Here is an 18,713-nt window from a genome sequence, read left to right on the forward strand (position 1 = left end):
TTATATTGCTTTTTTATTCTTCTTTTTCCTCTTTTTGATGAATTCGATGTTGTTTCTGAGTCGGAAAAATATAATTGATCGTGAATGGGGCAATTTTTATCTATAGATTCTTTTAATTTATAGAGTTCGTCTAAATTGCTGGTTTCTGATTCTGAAAATGCGTTTCTATTTTTGGAAAAACTTTTTCGTCTTATTTGTCTTTGCTTAGTTATTATTTTTCTTTTTAGTGTTTGTCGTTTTGTTCTAATATATCCAACTGTTTGTGTGTGGGGTGTGATTACAAGGTCGTATTTTTTGTTATCAATTTCACAGTTGTGCAAAACGATTGTTTGTTTGTTTCCTAGATTTTTAAATGACATAAGGTTTAGGATGACGGATGCAAAAAGTTGTTAGATGATTTCTATTTTCTTAAATTGTTAGTCCTTACAATTTTTTGGTTAGCTTAACCTGGGTCTATTTGTTCAGGGTTGGAGAGAAAAGTATATCTATTCCGAAGAATGATTTTTACTTTCTCGTGGCTAGTATAAGCTAAGGTGTTAACTTACTTAATCTTACTTAGGGGTAGTGATTGTGTTCAAGGGTTGGAGAATAGTAAATCGATCCACAAGGTTCAGGTATAATTAGAACGCGAGTAGTTCGTTAGGTACTATTTTAAACTTACTAAGTCTATGATTTATCCTGGGTCTTGATAAGAGGAGGGTTCAAGTGAAGGATGAATAACCGAAGTTTTTCACTGTTTATCCTAATTTGAATGGTTAGTTTTGTTGAAAAATTTCTATTAGTCTTGGGTTTTTTGAAAGGGTTGGATAGTGAATCGACGTTTGAGGTCGTTAGACACTAGCTAATCGGGTGGGGGAGAACAAAATTGTTCTATTTGATCCAAGGATAGGCCTTGATGATCAAGTTTAAATTTTAACTGAATAGAAAATGAATTAAGATCCAAGGATAAGCCTTGATGATCTGATTTGAAAATTAAGTGAATTTAAGTTTAAAATGGTTTAAATTTATTTAAGGAAAAGATTTATTATTTTAATGATATTAGTGAGTTTATGATTGCTGTTATGTTTTAGGTGATGAAGCTGAGACAATTGGGTGATTTATGATTACTAACAGTTTATTGTCATGCTACTAATTTTTATTTTGATTTTCAATAAATATTTTCCAAATATGTTTTTTATATAATACTGCAGAATTTTAGAAAAACGATCTGAGATCTTTTTATCAATCGTTATTGTATATTAATATTTTGTTTAGCGCCTGAAATGATCATGAAGATTGACTTCAAGATTTAAGTTTGCAAATGAAAATCTAAATTCATTGCTAATAAGATTCTAAATATAAAAGTTTGTGTTGGCTTTTGCCGTACTATTATATAACTATTTGGTAAGTTTCTATTTTGTCGTATGTCGTCTCTGGTTCGAGGTCTTCTTCCAATTCCGGGTAGTTCTCTTATCGTTCGGAATATTGGCTTTGATCTATTGAGTCGTAGAGACATTTCGATTAAATTATTGTCGTGTAACATTTTTAAAATGTTTTGTCTAATTTCTAATCTATTTTTGGTTAATTCTAAGCTATTAAGGTCTTGTTCGAGACTTATGGTCGCACCAGATGAGTTATAACCGAGGTGGTTATCTCATAGAGTAATTTCGGATAGGGTACACCGTCTGCTCGTCACGCTATCTTATTTTCGGCCGGATAGATTCGTGCAACTTCTTAGTCTAATACCGATCCTAATCTTACTCTTATACTATCTAGTCTCAGGGTGTTTAACTAGTCTCTGCTAGGCTCAATAGATCTAGGGTATACTGGTTTATTGCGGCTGCTGAAGTCTTCTTGGAGAGTCAACTAATTTCTAAGTTAAATTCAAATCTCTCTGGTGCTGAAATTACAAGTATTTCCAGCACTTACAAATAAGTGGGTTGTTAGTTAGATGGATCATGATTGGTTAATATTAAATACTTTACAGTGGTAAAATATCTAATTTATCCAATCATAAAATGTAGTTTAGATCAGGTTCCAAAATGAATCCAAACTCTCCGATTTTAGAACAATTTTACTCTATACTAGCCTTTGCAAAGTACTAGAACAATTATTGTTTTACCGAAGCTAAAACTTTTCACTCGAGATTGTATACATCATCCATGTTAGTTCAAACTAATTGTGACGCTTTTCTATAAGATGAAATCAGATTTGATTCGAACAAAAACAAACCATTAACAATCAGTGTGCGTTTCTCGATTTAGGAAAAGCGTTCGGTACAGTTGATTACAAGCTACTTCTGAATTGATAATCTAACTACGGCTTAAGAAGAAAACAAAATGATGTTCTAATTTCACTTTTATCTGGTGATAAGCAGTACGTATGCATCGAGATAATCGAATCGATTTGTCAAAAAAAAAAGCGATGAGTCTCGCAGCGTTCAATTGTGGGACCATTATTTTAAAATTCTCTATCAAACGTTTTTCTGAAAATGTTAAATGATAATTATACAGTAAAATTGCTTTTCTGCAAAAGCATACAAACGGTGATGCAAAAGCAAACTGATTTTGCAGTTAGATATACAAAACACTTAGACTCACCCTGCGGAATGATAAGCACAAATACTAAATAACTGACAAATGAACAGTTTGAGCAAAATCAGTTTTCAAATATCTGAATTTGTTTTTCGATAATTATCTGAAAGGCCGTGATGACAGGAAACTTTATAAAAGAGTTTGAAAAAAATCTTGTGGATGTGTCTATCAACAGCGCAAGATTCTATATAAACAGCAACTGAGCCGGTTTCACTGAACATACGTTAGATATGGCGTTTCATGATTGGGATTTTTTCAAAAATCAACTTTGATAAGGTGATATTAACACAAACAGAATGAAAAGAGTTTTCACTTTCAAGAAAAATATTCAATCAGTTAACTTTTATTCAGAAAGAGAAAATTTATGAAAAAAGCTTCTTTGTAGAAATTTTTAAATCGGAAATAAATGTGTGTGAAAGAAGAACAAATTTTTTCTATGAACTTTCAAAATAACAAGTTACTCACACAAAAAAAGTAAAGAGCAACTCTAAAAAACATTGTTTTGTAGTTTTTGCTTGAAGAAGAAAGTTCTACGAGTATCACAAATCTTTTCACTACATTTTGAAACGACTGGCTAACTGATCGGTACTGAAATTAACAGCTTCCTAATAGCTTTCTTGAGAATATAAGAAAGGAAAAAATGAGCTAAAAATATAATATTCTAATATTTTCTCGCAGAAACAATTTTCTTTTAAATTTGTTTTTTTATCAAGTTTTTCAAACTTCTAGCAAAAAAAATTAATGATGGTTCTACACCAACATCCCTATTGAAATTTTTTTCTGCGCTCAGAAATAAAAGCTAAAAAGCATAATTGTCTAATGGCGACCGGGATGACCAAAAATGCTTAGCAAAAAATTTTTATCTGGAAAAATGCTATTCATACACTTTTCATGCAATTACGGAAGTACAGCAAATTGCGTGCAAGTTCTATGATTAGTGATTGTTCGTATATGGAAATTGTATGAGTAGCGCTTTCCCATAGATCAGAAAAAAAAATTTAAACCTAATTTTTTTAAAATAAATTTCGGCTTGTGTCCTTACTCGCGCATAAGTGGCTATGTCATCATTTGCAATGCCTTGAAAACGGCTTGAACTGTCTCAGTTTTGTCCTAATCGAATGATATAATGAAATTATCTAACTTTCAAAACTTGGAAAAATTTTTTGACCGTAATTAGTTTTTAAAAATTTGATTTTTTTTTCAATTATGCATTGATCAAGGCATAAAGAAACATCCCATACAAAATAGGCAAGCGTTTTGAGCGCTTTTGAAAAATTGTATCAGGAGAAATGGTAAAAAATCTCAGCTTTTGCGTATCCAGGACAACGTTATGCACAGAAAAAAATTAACTTGCTATATTGAAGACTGAGCTCTTTCAAAATGAAGACTTATTGAAAATAATTTGATAATTTTGGACCTATACTGGAAACAAACTGTTGGATAAGGATTTAACTCTGTTTTCAAAAGTCAGTCAGAATATTGCGAGCATTGTCGTGAAGCGAGTTCAGATTACTTTTAATGAACCACTGCGAGTTTTAACGACTGATTTTGACTCTCAAAGTTTACGCTAATTTTTCCTCTGTTTTCTCCGTTGTTTCCCAAATTAAGGAAAATTTTCCCAAAATCGACACGGCATTATAGGAGTGCATTTTCTTTTCGCTTCCACGGAAGAAATCCCACTTTTTCCGGGAACAACGGGTAATTGAAAAGAGAACAGAATGATTTTATAAAAATTTTAGTTTTCCTAAGTACTTTCATATCCTAGCGTATATTTTTCGGTCCTACACGCCGGATGACAGGTTCAAATCTCGATTAAAAGGGAAAAAATTTTCACATTTTTAATTGCGCAGCTCGCTTCTTTTGTTCTAAAGAAACGTTTCAAAAATAGTTTTTATCCAGTGCTCACAAATTTTGTTGGTCCAGTGTATTTTTCGCACACTTCCAAAATGAGTGAACAGGTTCAAAACTCAATCCGAGAGAAAAAATTTCTTCTTTTTCAAATTAAAACCTAACGTATGTTCCGCTTAATTCGAATTGAAAAATTCTCATGTCATAATCTAGAAAAAAATAGATAGAAACTCCGGTTTTCTGTGTTATCGTTTACTTCATCTTTTTCTTTGAAAGCGAACAATTTCGAGAAATCTCAATATGATGTTTAAAAAGTTCACTTTTTAAGTTTTTATCCATTTCTTTAATTCAATGACCTTATGTCAAAACAGCTTCACTTTCTAATCTTTTCTTGAATGCCATTGAAAGGGTCTACACCAGCCTCTGGTAACGAAACGGTAAAGCTTTTGGACAAAACACCAGAGGAGTCAGATCGAGCCAGATAAGGGAATTCAATTTTTTTCTTTTTTCTAATTGGATCGATTTGAAACTTCTGAAATCATGTGAAATAAGTTGTATGCAGTCTTTTTCAATAGATTTAGTAAACAAAAAAATATTTGATCTATTTGGCGTTCCCGCAGGGTTTGAGCTGAACAGCTTTACAGACAACTTTTTAAATAAAAGTCTATCATTATTAGTTTTTGTCTCGTAAGGCAGTTGAAAAATCGTTCTATGTTTAATTTATTGTAATATATTGACACAGTTAGTAGCACGGGTGACTGGAAAGCAGTGCGTCGGGGTTCTAGTTTTTTTTAAGGTTTCTTCGAGTCGTAGAGGATCTATGAAAGGCTTTCCAGCCTGCCCAGTTTAAGTCAGTTTCTCTTATTTCCCCATATTCTTGACTGAGTTATTTTGTTGACCGAAGCTCTTTTTTCGCAACTCAGGGCCGGTTTTAGCGTCTGGAACTTTCACGTGGTACCACTATTGCAGCCGTTATCGGTCAGGCTGTGGCCTATCTGAAGCTACAGGACAAGTGAGAGCTTGTCCTCACACACTATCATTGCCCTAGTTCAGGTGGAAATATAAAAAAGGTTTGAAAAATAAAGGTATGAAGAGGTTAAGCAAAACTTGCAACGAGCAAAAAGCCAAGAATCCTGATTGCGCCTCGCGTTCTGACTAAATAACATTGAAAGTCAAAATTCCAGTCCTTTTTTTATTGTTTCAATGTTAACTCAACATGTCAAAATGCCTGCGTTTTGTGGATGCTCTGAAATTGTGAAGTTCACTTAATGACAAAAAGTATGCATTAAGAACTGCAGAAAAATAAATTAATCAGCTTACCTAAGGGGGATAGAACCTATATACGAAAACTGTCCAGCAGTTAATTATAATGAAGTCTTTTATCCATCTGGTTAAGACAGACATGATGTTTTGGTTTTATTAGATCGGAAAACTTTCTTCTCGTTGTATTCGTTCATAATCATGAAAAGAGTGACCACTTTGTGTTTGGTTAGGTTTTATCCAGCAAATTTGACAGCACTTTTTCTGTTCGCATCGCTTTGGCAAATGTAGTCATCCGGCTTGCTGTGATGAACATATAACCTCTTTTTATCATTTTTATCCGCGTAGATATGATGCACTTGTAATCCATGTGCTTGAATAGCCCAAAAGCCAGTTCTCTATCAATTTTTTCATCAAAAAAAAACTTAAAAACGGTTATGCACTTCCTTGTCAAAAAAATGAACCTAGATAGTATGACGTACTCAATGATTATAATTCCGACTTTCTCAAAATTGAATCACTGCTGATATTCATCAATACTCTTCGTTCAATTTTCAGTTTAGTCACTACAGAATAAATTTTTTTGAATTATTTTTTGATGTTTTTTTTTCAATATTTTGTTGATTATTCTTTTTTTCATTCATTTTAATTTGTACAAACCTCAAGCAATGAGCAGGGATCAAAAATCCTAGTCAATGTTTCATCGTTTGAGATATTGACTGAAAGAACTTGCTGGCAAGTGGCGCGTTAGGGTGGGTTTCTGAGGTTCAACAGGCGGTTTAGACATATTTTTGGGGACACAGAGTAGGAATGACCGCATGGCAACATACTGGAATTTTGGAACACCTCAAGACAAATGCTGCATTCGACAGATTTCGATAACTGTTTATCCATTTCTGATAGATAAATTAAAACAGACCAGGATTTAAAACTGCAATTGAAGTTACAAAATTTGGTCAGTATAAATTTAATTGTCCTAAAATTTTGCCTTCTGACAGAATCTTATCTTTGTATAAACAAATCATCTGAACTGACAGCTTTATGAAAATACTTAGAATAATACGACAGAAGTTATTTTCTAAGAATCTGATGGTTTATGTTGTTATTTCATCTAGTAATGCTAAAAACATCGTGAAAACAGCTGGAGTAGACAAAGAAAAATGAATGTCGAGTAAAAACTCAGTTGGAAAAGGGCTTGTGTATGTGTTCTGTAAAGCAAAGTATCATGATTGGTCGAATTTTTACGCACAAGTGGCAAAATTATATCAGCAACAATTGGAAAGTTTTGACAAAATTGTTTTAAAATAAACAAGCAAAAAAAAGAAAAAATTATGTTGTAAGTGTATCTTACAACTTTCTTATAAGAAAAAGATCTTGTAACATTCTTAGAGCCTAATCTTCTAAGAAGTTGTAAGATTTTTTCGGCAAATGAAGAGCTTCTTGAAATTGTAGCCAGTTTGCTCCTTCTGCAGCTAAAGTTCGTGAGAAAATTAGCTCTCTCCATTCCTATGCTTCTTCTACTCTCCTGGCAACTTACTTCTTTTGTTTTTCTCTGTCTTTCACGACAACCAAAACAGCACTCACATAATTTACGATGCATCCTCGCTAGCACAACTGGGATTAACTGAGACAACCATTACTTTACACAATCAAGGAGGACTGAAGCAATTTTACAGAAGCAAAAGACACTTAGCCTAATGTTTTCCGGTGTAAATTAAAAGGTAAGAAAACCATATCAAAATATCTTTTGATTTAAAATGAACGAAATTGATGAATTAGTGGGCGCTGGAGTCTAAGAAGTCGTGAGCGATGAAGTCAATGAAGTTGTTCATGACGTAGTTAATCATGTTGTCGATGAAGTCGTCGACGACGAAGTTGTTGATGACGTGATCGACGAAGTCGTGGGTGAAGAAGTTGAAGAGGATATTGACGACGTAGTTAAAGAAGTCGTTGGTGAAGAAATTGATGAAGTCGTAGGCGATGAAGTCGATGAAGTTATTGATGACGTAATCGACGAAGTCGTGGGCGAAGAAGTCGATGATGTAGTAGATGATGTTGTCGATGAAGTCGTCGGCGACGAAGTCGATGAAGTTGTTGATGACGTAATCGACGAAGTCGTGGGCGAAGAAGTTGAAGAGGTTATTGATGACGTAGTTGAAGAAGTCGTTGGCGAAGAAGTTGATGAAGTAGTTGATGACGTTGTCGATGATGTAGTCGATGATGTTGTAGATGACGTGATCGAAGAAGTCGTCGATGACGTAGTCGAGGAAGTTGTTGATGACGTAGTCGAAGATGTCGTTGATGACGTAGTCGAAGAAGTGGTCGATGACGTAGTCGAAGAAGTCGTCGATGACGTAGTTGATGACGTTGTAGATGATGTTGTTGAGGAAGTCGTAGAAGATGTAGTTCCGGATGTTGGTAGCGAACTATACTCCAGGTCACATCCTCTGGAATTGGCAATCAATCTTAAGTCATCTTCTTCAGTGTAAATTGCCGTGTTGCAGTTATCTTCTAGAAACGTGTCTGGTACATTGTATGTGCCACTTCGGGATGCAATTTCATACAAATCCTCCATCATCTTCTGGTTTCCAGTATCCAAGAAGTCGCACTCCCTTCAACAATATATTAGTAAAATTACTGCATATATGCTGAACGGAGACCAGCCTACTAGCATGCGTGCCGATTAGCACTGTCTTCTGCCTCCCTGAGGTGGGACCAGTTATAGCGAAATGGATGACAACACTGGCCCCCGCAGTTGGCACGTTAAAATACTGAAACGTGTTTACTGCTAGCAAAAAATCGGGTTAAGAACGATCGGTTAGAGCAGTTTGTATTGGTTAAGCAGCCAAAAGTATACAAGTCTAATGCCAATCAGAATCGAGATTAAAAACGAATGCACGCAAGAATAACAATTAAGACTGCTCGTATCATCGCGAAGCCCTGAACGTTCCGACTATTCCCAACAACTGGTCTCGAATAGTTTTTCGTAATGAAGTTTTGACAAACTATGGAATGTTCCAATTGTCCAAAACCTGGTTTCGCATAGTTTTTGGTTAAGGAAATCTTGACAAACTATGTATTTAAGCTGAAAATTAAGAATCGTGTATGGAATTAATAAGACCAATTAGCCTTCCTCAATTGAATTTGGAACTATTTTGTGTAAACGGGTAGGTAATGGGCCTTGAACCTTCAGCATCAAACTATCACAGCGCTCTTATAGTCACGTTAGTCTATAAGTGAGCGTTTCACAGCAATGTTCCAGTCAGGAAAAATTAATGGCGAGCGCACCCCTTGTGAGACCGCGAAGATCCATGGATTGAGCGCCCGAGGAAAATATTTTTCGAAATTGGTCTGAAAAAAAGCGCCACACCGATCATATACATATAACTTACTTTTTTTCGAAAATCGGAACAATAGGACCAATTAGCTTGTCGCTATTCAATTCGAAGCATTGTTGTGGTGCATAGAACTCACAGGTAAGTAACGCGCGTTACACTTTCAGCAAGTATAAAACGAGCAGTTTACTTAGACTCGTTTCAAAGCAGGGGCGGATTCGGGGGGGGGGACGCCCCGTCCCCCCTTCTCAGGGATTCGACCCCCTGCCGACCCAAAGGGACCCCCCTTTGGTACTTTTTAAGAAATCCATTTTTTGCCGACCGACCCTTAAATTTTTCAAAAGGCGCCTTCGGCGCCAATATATACTAACTTTGAGGGGGAGCGCGCGCCAAAAAAAAACGCGATTATTTGTCAAAATTTTTCAAAAGGTGCCTAAAAACGGCTTTTTTGACCTGTTTTTTCAGAAATTCGCCTGCGGCGCAGAAAGTTTGGCCAAAACAGGGACTTTTTAGTGCTTTAGAATAGCTCAAAAAATCAATTTGGTCGACCTAACAAAAAGAAAATCCGCCCCCTCGAAAAAATCCCAGATCCGCCCCTGTTTCAAAGTATAATAAAAAAGAAGCTATTAGCATGGTGAGCGCAACCACCCTTTTACTAGCACGGAGATAAAAGGATCCATCCACCAAGATAGAAAAAATCCTGAGGAATTTTTTGGCAAATAAAACGTTATCTAAGCTTCACTTTTAAATTTTAATTTAATCAACTTTAGCTCTCCTAATTTGTTCTCATGTTTCTGATTTAATTGAAATCCTCCAAAGAGCGAACTAATTTATGGCTGAGGATTCTTTCAAGAAAAAACTCAAACAGAACAAGTAGAATTGTCAGAAAAAAATTGAATAATGTTTTTTGGTGGCTAGTAGCCCAAGTGCACCAGTAACAGGTCAGACATGAGTGCACTCAAGCTCATCAAGTGAAAACTAACGCAGAGAAAGCAGTCATGTCTGAGTGCGAACCTATTTGAAGGTTTTTTTAGGCCAATGACGATAAATTTTGTCACCAAAAGTTGCGAATAAACAGAGTTTCATGATGCGTGCAGCGTTGTTCAGTGATCGCAAGCGTTAAAAACATGGTATGTTTCTTTGCGTTATGGATCATTGAATGCTTTTTTGAGTCTCTAAATTGCATAGTTTTGTTCTTGCACAAAATGTATCTTCCCCAAAAAAAAGTGAAAACTTCTTTTTCTCAGTTTTCTCTGAATTTGTTTTTTTTGTTTTAAGTCGGTTATGACAATATTATGTAAATTTGAAAATATGTAAACAATTAATAAAATAAAAACAAAAGGCAATAATAACCTTTGCACTGGCAACAATACATTTAATCATTTTCACAGAAAAATAATATAAATATTATTAGTAAAAATTATTTAAAAAACACTCTTCAAAACTTCTAATCAACAACCAACACAACAGTCCCCACCAACTCCGACATCCCAGGAGTCTCCAACAACACCAAGGTCTAGTCAGACAAATCACACCCAATCATCAACACGTATTTCACGTCAAGAAAATCCATATACCCTTGAAGAAAGACGCGCATTATTATCAGAACCTTTATTACCTGTAGATCGCAACGCACCTCTAAGCGAACCATAATACGAACCAAAAATACATTAAAATATTCTTCTCTCCAACAAGCCTCCGACATCATAAACAAAACCAAAATCAAACATTTACAATAGACAGACAAATCATACATCCAAGACGTAAAAGAAACTTTACATCCCAGAGTTCATTTTGATATACCCTCCTCACCATCCCCAAATCCTTTGGATCTTTATAATAATACAATTCAAAGTACCCCTCCACCCTAACAAACATTTTCACGACAAAACACCCCGAACAAACCATCGGAAAAATTAGGATCAGCCCCACGTCCGAGCAAAATCGTGAAAATCCCTTTCACCCCCATCTTCAACACAACGTGTCCCACATTGGATGACACAAGCTTTCACTCAAGGTGAACCAAACTTGGCAAACGACCCTATAGATATCTCATGGGATATATCTTTGTCATCACCAGAAACCTTATCACTACCTTCAACCCCTTCAAAAATAAGTCAAACCCCAACAACAACATTTCTTCTAAATTTCCTATAAAATTAGACGATAGATATAGAGAACTTTTAACCAATATTACACCCCTACGATTAGTTGGAATACATTCGTAGCACCCCCTCTCTTTACTTGGTCAACATGTTGATAGCAACAGAATAGATAATTGGGCACTCAACAGGTTAGAACACAGACACGATATTCACAAAGACATACAGGAATACAACATACAAATTTTTACACAAGCCAATTTAAGATTTAAAACTGAAATAACAGTAAAATTTAAAACAATTATTACTTCACAAATCTTATTATATTCTCAGACAACAAAATAATTTTGAATGGACGACAGAACATCAAAAACGATTTGAAGAAAGAATAACACTCCTCCCTGGAAAAATATCAAATACTATTCCAGATCCAGACCAACCATTTTATGCTATGTGCGACGCCTCCAATTTCGGAATCCGCGCAGCATTATTACAATCACACAGTGGAACAAACAAAATGAACCTTATTTCTGCAAACTCAAGACTATTTACACAAGCTGAACTTAGACTCTCTGCACTTATCAGAGAATGCACAGCTCTAACATATAATCTCACAGAATATGAATTTTTAATACTTGGCTCAAAACATCCAACAGTTCTATTTACAGATCATAATCCTGTAGTTTTTCTATTTACACAAAAGTCAAATCCAAACTAGAGTTTTTTTTAGATTTCAGTTAATTCTAATGAAAGTCCCAAACTTACATATAGTTTGGACCGCAAGAAAAAATCTTGCATTGCCAGACACACTCCGTCGAAACACACCACCGGAATTACTAACAAGAAAAACAACAGTAGAAATACCACAAAATATTAAGTTTTTTCTTGCAGAAGACGAAACATCACCACGATTACAATGCAAATATGCATTAAAAACCGACCTTGCTGATTCACAAATAAATAAATTACAAAACATTCCATTATATCTAGATTGCCAAATGAATCACAACGAAGTAGGCTTATTAGGAAAATCTACATTTAAACCGATACCATAATCATCGTGGATCAAAAACAATACGCAAAAAAAACCACTTAAACAAAAAATGTATAGGACAGATCTATTCCCCTTAGTAGAAAAAGAAAAACTATTTGATAAAATAAATTTATCAGGACTTCCAGATATAGATTCAAAATACACAAAAAACCAAGTTTTTGATCTACATGAGCCTTTAGATAACATAGCTCCTTCAAAAACAGAAATTGAAAATATCTTTCTACCAGCCACAACAATAATGACACTTGGGCTACTACAAAAACATCAAAACTTCATTAGAGAACTAAAGTTTTGGTACAAAAATAAAACAAGAACCATAAAAGCAGATAATACAATTCTAGGAAACAAAACACTACTTAGATACTTCAGAAAAATAAATAGCACATCTCTAAACGAAAATACCAATATTTTAAAATACCAAACATCTGAGTTAAAAGTACCCTGATTACTTCTAACTATGATACTCCTAGTATTTCACATTTCACATTCCCTAAATACAAAAGGACATGCAGGATCAGAAAAAACTTTCTCAAATTCTATCCAAACTTTTTACACTCCAAAGGCAACGATTTGGATTGAAGTATTATGTAACGATTGCATAACATGCCAGTTGAATAAACCATACCCACATCTGAAACAAATAGCAGAAAAACAAGACATTAAATGACAAAGTTTATATTTCAACCACAGAATCTCATTTGATACAGAAGGACCGAAATCACCCTCTTCAGAAGGAAACTCATATATAATGATTATAGTTGATGCAGTTACACACTATCAACCCAGTACCTCATTGTAATGTCTATTATACATATACAACACTTTACGAACAATAGATAGCAAAACCTAGATTACCATAAATCCTTGTCACCGATAATGGCACTGAATTCATAAATAAAGAAATCATCCCCTTATGCCATCTATACAACAAAATCACAAACCACGATTGTCTCATGCCCCATTGACTAATGGTTTAGTCGAAGGTATGAACTGTTTACTACAGGAATAACTCAGATGTAACATAAAGGGAAATGATACAAAATACACTGAATGGTCAACAGATGTAAAATTTTTTCCCTTAGCTTATAATTCACAGATAACAAAAACTCTAGGAATATCACCTTATGAAATTGTTTTTAATCAAAAACCACGGAAACCAATAATGTTCACAGCAATTTCCTCAAAAACACACAAGGCTATTGACAACCTACTAATGAATCAATTTGTTGCAATTTACAGTTACACACGCACTATGAAGACCATTTTCATCACCTACAAATCTTACAATTAGCTTCCGGCACACATGCCGAATTAATTCCAAAAAGAGATAAAAAACACAATGAATTTTATCAAAAAATAGCCAAAATACTCCTACAGAGGCAGAATGTTCAATCACAAATTAATTCATGATTCACACCAGCTACAAACCTAAAAGTTGGAACGTATGGCTTGATACAAAACTTTGTAACACAAAAAGGAATAACTAAAAAATTACAACCAATCCGAATGGAACATCTCAAATTATTGACAAAACACTGGTAGAGTATATAAATTTTTTGATTCAAATAAAAAGGAAATAGTTCAACACAGAAACAATTTTTACCATATTACCCAAAGAACACGCTCTTTGCGAACTAACACAATTTTACTCCTTTACAGGACTAACGTTTGTCCACGACCATTCAGACGATAAGCACCAACAAACACGTGATATAAATTGTTTGACACAATCGACCAAAAAATAAAGAAATTAAAAATACACGACCAAAATCTCGACATAATTGTTCGACACAATTATTAGAACCAAAAAATAAAGAAACTGAAAATACCCGACCAAAATTAGCAGTAAGCAAGTACCTCAAAAACAATGGAAGAATCGAAAATTAAAAGAAAATTTTTTATCACAAGAAACAAAAAAAAATCTCAACAACGACAATCATCACGACTCAGAAGTCAACCACGAAAAGGTTACAAAACTTTCATTCCACAATCTAAAATATTACAGAAAGGTGAATTTCAAAAAACGTCTTTCTAATTGATCAATTATTTCAAACTTTAGAAAACGTAATAAAACCTTTCTTCTCTTTCTAAAATTCATGCTGACACTCTTGAATAATTAGTTCAACTTTAGCCAATCAGAAACTTTTTGAACATCACCCCAATCTGACCACACTTCTTTAGCCGACATTTTACAGACTTGAAACATATATGAAACTATTTTTTAAAGAACTTCAGGTCAAACATAAGCAACACGCTCATTTTTGACAACCGAAAAAAAAACAAAATCTGAATATTACAACCCTTCCCTATCAACTAGTATAAAGATCAACAATATTGTCACAACGTACACTCCAATTTTCCCTCAAGGAAAAATATTAAACTAACCTAAAGGGAAAATAAAACATAATCATTTAGCCTAAAATACAAATAACTCCTGAATACCCTCGATCATCCAATTAATAAAAACAAAACTGGAAAGCTCATTCTTAGACCCTCAGACTTCCCCTCACCAAAAACTGCCTATATTCAACCCACTTGTCAAAAGTCAAAAAACAAAACGACCACACTCATTTTTTGCCTCGGAAAATAAAAAATATTTCGGCGAGATGAATCATTTCTCAAATGCTTCTTTCTCACTGAGTTTGACTCCTCAAATTAATATCCTAAAGAGTTTTTTCATTTCTGTCAATTTTTTTTTCAAATTAGTATAATTTTCATCATAGACACCTTTGGAATACTTCTCCTCCTCCTCGTAATTTTTTGCAGTTTTTTCAAATTTTTTCACTCACTACAAAAAGCCTATCTCAACTTCATAAAATTTTTTGACCACCTCCTCAGGTGCAATATTTCAACGAATATTTAAATATTAAGACATTTATTCGGCAAGAAAGGCACTTTTAGGCAAGAAAGACAAGATACTTGTCACTTTTCTAGTCTCTCTAATTTTTACAATATGTAAATAATAAATAAAATAATTAAAAAAGGCAATAATAACCTTTGAACTGGCAACAATTTATTTAATCATTTTCACCAAAAAATATTATAAACAAAATAAATTTTCTTCATAAGTAAAAAAATTATTTAAAACACTATTCAAAACTTCTAATCAACAACCAACACAACAGTCCCCACCAACTCCGACATCCCAGGAGTCACCAACAACACCAACGTCTAGTCAGACAACTCACACCCAATCATCAACACGTACTTCACTTCCAAAAAATCCATATACCTTTGAAGAATATACCTGTAGATCGCAACGTACCTCTAAGCGAACCATAATACGAACCAACATACAATAAAAATTCTTCTCTCCAACAAGCCTCCGACATCATAATCAAAACCAAAATCAAACATTTACAATAGACAGACAAATCATACATCCAAGACGTAAAAGAAACTTTACATCCCAGAGTTCATTTTGATATACCCTCCTCACCATCCCCAAATCCTTTGGATCTTTACAATAATACAATTCAAAGTACCCCTCCACCCTAACAAACATTTTCACGACAAAACACCCCGAACAAACCATCGGAAAAATTAGGATCAGCCCCACGTCCGAGCAAAATCGTGAAAATCCCTTTCACCCCCATCTTCAACACAACGTGTCCCACATTGGATGACAAACGCTTTCACTCAAGGTGAACCAAACTTGGCAAACGACCCTATAGATATCTCATGGGATATATCTTTGTCATCACCAGAAACCTTATCACTACCTTCAACCCTTCAAAAATAAGTCAAACCCCAACAACAACATTTCTTCTTAATTTCCTACAAATTTAGACGATAGATATAGAGAATTTTTATCCAATAATATATCCCTACAATTACATTGGAATACATTCGTAACACCCCTTCCCTTATTTGGTCAACATCCTGATAGCAACAGAATACATAATTGGGCACTCAACAGATTAGAATACAGACAAGATATTCACAAAGACATACAGGAAAACAACATACAAATGTTCACACAAGCCAATTTAAGACTTAAAACTGAAATAACAGTAAAATTTAAAACAATTATTACTTCACAAATCTTATTATATTCTCAGACAACAAAATAATTTTGAATGGACGACAGAACATCAAAAACGATTTGAAGAAAGAATAACACTCCTCCCTGGAAAAATATCAAATACTATTCCAGATCCAGACCAACCATTTTATGCTATGTGCGACGCCTCCAATTTCGGAATCCGCGCAGCATTATTACAATCACACAGTGGAACAAACAAAATGAACCTTATTTCTGCAAACTCAAGACTATTTACACAAGCTGAACTTAGACTCTCTGCACTTATCAGAGAATGCACAGCTCTAACATATAATCTCACAGAATATGAATTTTTAATACTTGGCTCAAAACATCCAACAGTTCTATTTACAGATCATAATCCTGTAGTTTTTCTATTTACACAAAAGTCAAATCCAAACTAGAGTTTTTTTTAGATTTCAGTTAATTCTAATGAAAGTCCCAAACTTACATATAGTTTGGACCGCAAGAAAAAATCTTGCATTGCCAGACACACTCCGTCGAAACACACCACCGGAATTACTAACAAGAAAAACAACAGTAGAAATACCACAAAATATTAAGTTTTTTCTTGCAGAAGACGAAACATCACCACGATTACAATGCAAATATGCATTAAAAACCGACCTTGCTGATTCACAAATAAATAAATTACAAAACATTCCATTATATCTAGATTGCCAAATGAATCACAACGAAGTAGGCTTATTAGGAAAATCTACATTTAAACCGATACCATAATCATCGTGGATCAAAAACAATACGCAAAAAAAACCACTTAAACAAAAAATGTATAGGACAGATCTATTCCCCTTAGTAGAAAAAGAAAAACTATTTGATAAAAAAAATTTATCAGGACTTCCAGATATAGATTCAAAATACACAAAAAACCAAGTTTTTAATCTACATGAGCCTTTAGATAACATAGCTCCTTCAAAAACAGAAATTGAAAATATCTTTCTACCAGCCACAACAATAATGACACTTGGGCTACTACAAAAACATCAAAACTTCATTAGAGAACTAAAGTTTTGGTACAAAAATAAAACAAGAACCATAAAAGCAGATAATACAATTCTAGGAAACAAAACACTACTTAGATACTTCAGAAAAATAAATAGCACATCTCTAAACGAAAATACCAATATTTTAAAATACCAAACATCTGAGTTAAAAGTACCCTGATTACTTCTAACTATGATACTCCTAGTATTTCACATTTCACATTCCCTAAATACAAAAGGACATGCAGGATCAGAAAAAACTTTCTCAAATTCTATCCAAACTTTTTACACTCCAAAGGCAACGATTTGGATTGAAGTATTATGTAACGATTGCATAACATGCCAGTTGAATAAACCATACCCACATCTGAAACAAATAGCAGAAAAACAAGACATTAAATGACAAAGTTTATATTTCAACCACAGAATCTCATTTGATACAGAAGGACCGAAATCACCCTCTTCAGAAGGAAACTCATATATAATGATTATAGTTGATGCAGTTACACACTATCAACCCAGTACCTCATTGTAATGTCTATTATACATATACAACACTTTACGAACAATAGATAGCAAAACCTAGATTACCATAAATCCTTGTCACCGATAATGGCACTGAATTCATAAATAAAGAAATCATCCCGTTATGCCATCTATACAACAAAATCACAAACCACGATTGTCTCATGCCCCATTGACTAATGGTTTAGTCGAAGGTATGAACTGTTTACTACAGGAATAACTCAGATGTAACATAAAGGGAAATGATACAAAATACACTGAATGGTCAACAGATGTAAAATTTTTTCCCTTAGCTTATAATTCACAGATAACAAAAACTCTAGGAATATCACCTTATGAAATTGTTTTTAATCAAAAACCACGGAAACCAATAATGTTCACAGCAAATTCCTCAAAAACACACAAGGCTATTGACAATCTACTAATGAATCAATTTGTTGCAATTTACAGTTACACACGCACTATGAAGACCATTTTCATCACCTACAAATCTTACAATTAGCTTCCGGCACACATGCCGAATTAATTCCAAAAAGAGATAAAAAACACAATGAATTTTATCAAAAAATAGCCAAAATACTCACACCAGCTACAAACCTAAAAGTTGGAACGTATGGTTTGATACAAAACTTTGTAACACAAAAAGGAATAACTAAAAAATTACAACCAATCCGAATGGAACATCTCAAATTATTGACAAAACACTGGTAGAGTATACAAATTTTTTGATTCGAATAAAAAGGAAATAGTTCAACACAGAAACAATTTTTACCATATTACCCAAAGAACACGCTCTTTGCGAACTAACACAATTTTACTCCTTTACAGGACTAACGTTTGTCCACGACCATTCAGACGATAAGCACCAACAAACACGTGATATAAATTGTTTGACACAATCGACCAAAAAATAAAGAAATTAAAAATACACGACCAAAATCTCGACATAATTATTCGACACAATTATTAG

The 18,713-nt window shown here is 34.0% G+C and overlaps 1 protein-coding gene and 1 pseudogene across 1 annotated transcript in view; one reads left to right on the plus strand and one right to left on the minus strand.

The window, feature by feature from the left end:
• Nucleotides 1–18,713, plus strand: part of LOC134843709 (mitochondrial uncoupling protein 4-like) — a 156,791-nt gene that overhangs the window by 25,886 nt on the left and 112,192 nt on the right. The window lies entirely within an intron of this gene.
• Nucleotides 7,042–16,053, minus strand: LOC134844904 (uncharacterized protein DDB_G0271670-like; annotated as a pseudogene).

The sequence above is a fragment of the Symsagittifera roscoffensis genome, chromosome 4 (genome assembly GCF_963678635.1).
Source record: "Symsagittifera roscoffensis chromosome 4, txSymRosc1.1, whole genome shotgun sequence".
NCBI classification, from domain to species: domain Eukaryota; kingdom Metazoa; phylum Xenacoelomorpha; order Acoela; family Convolutidae; genus Symsagittifera; species Symsagittifera roscoffensis.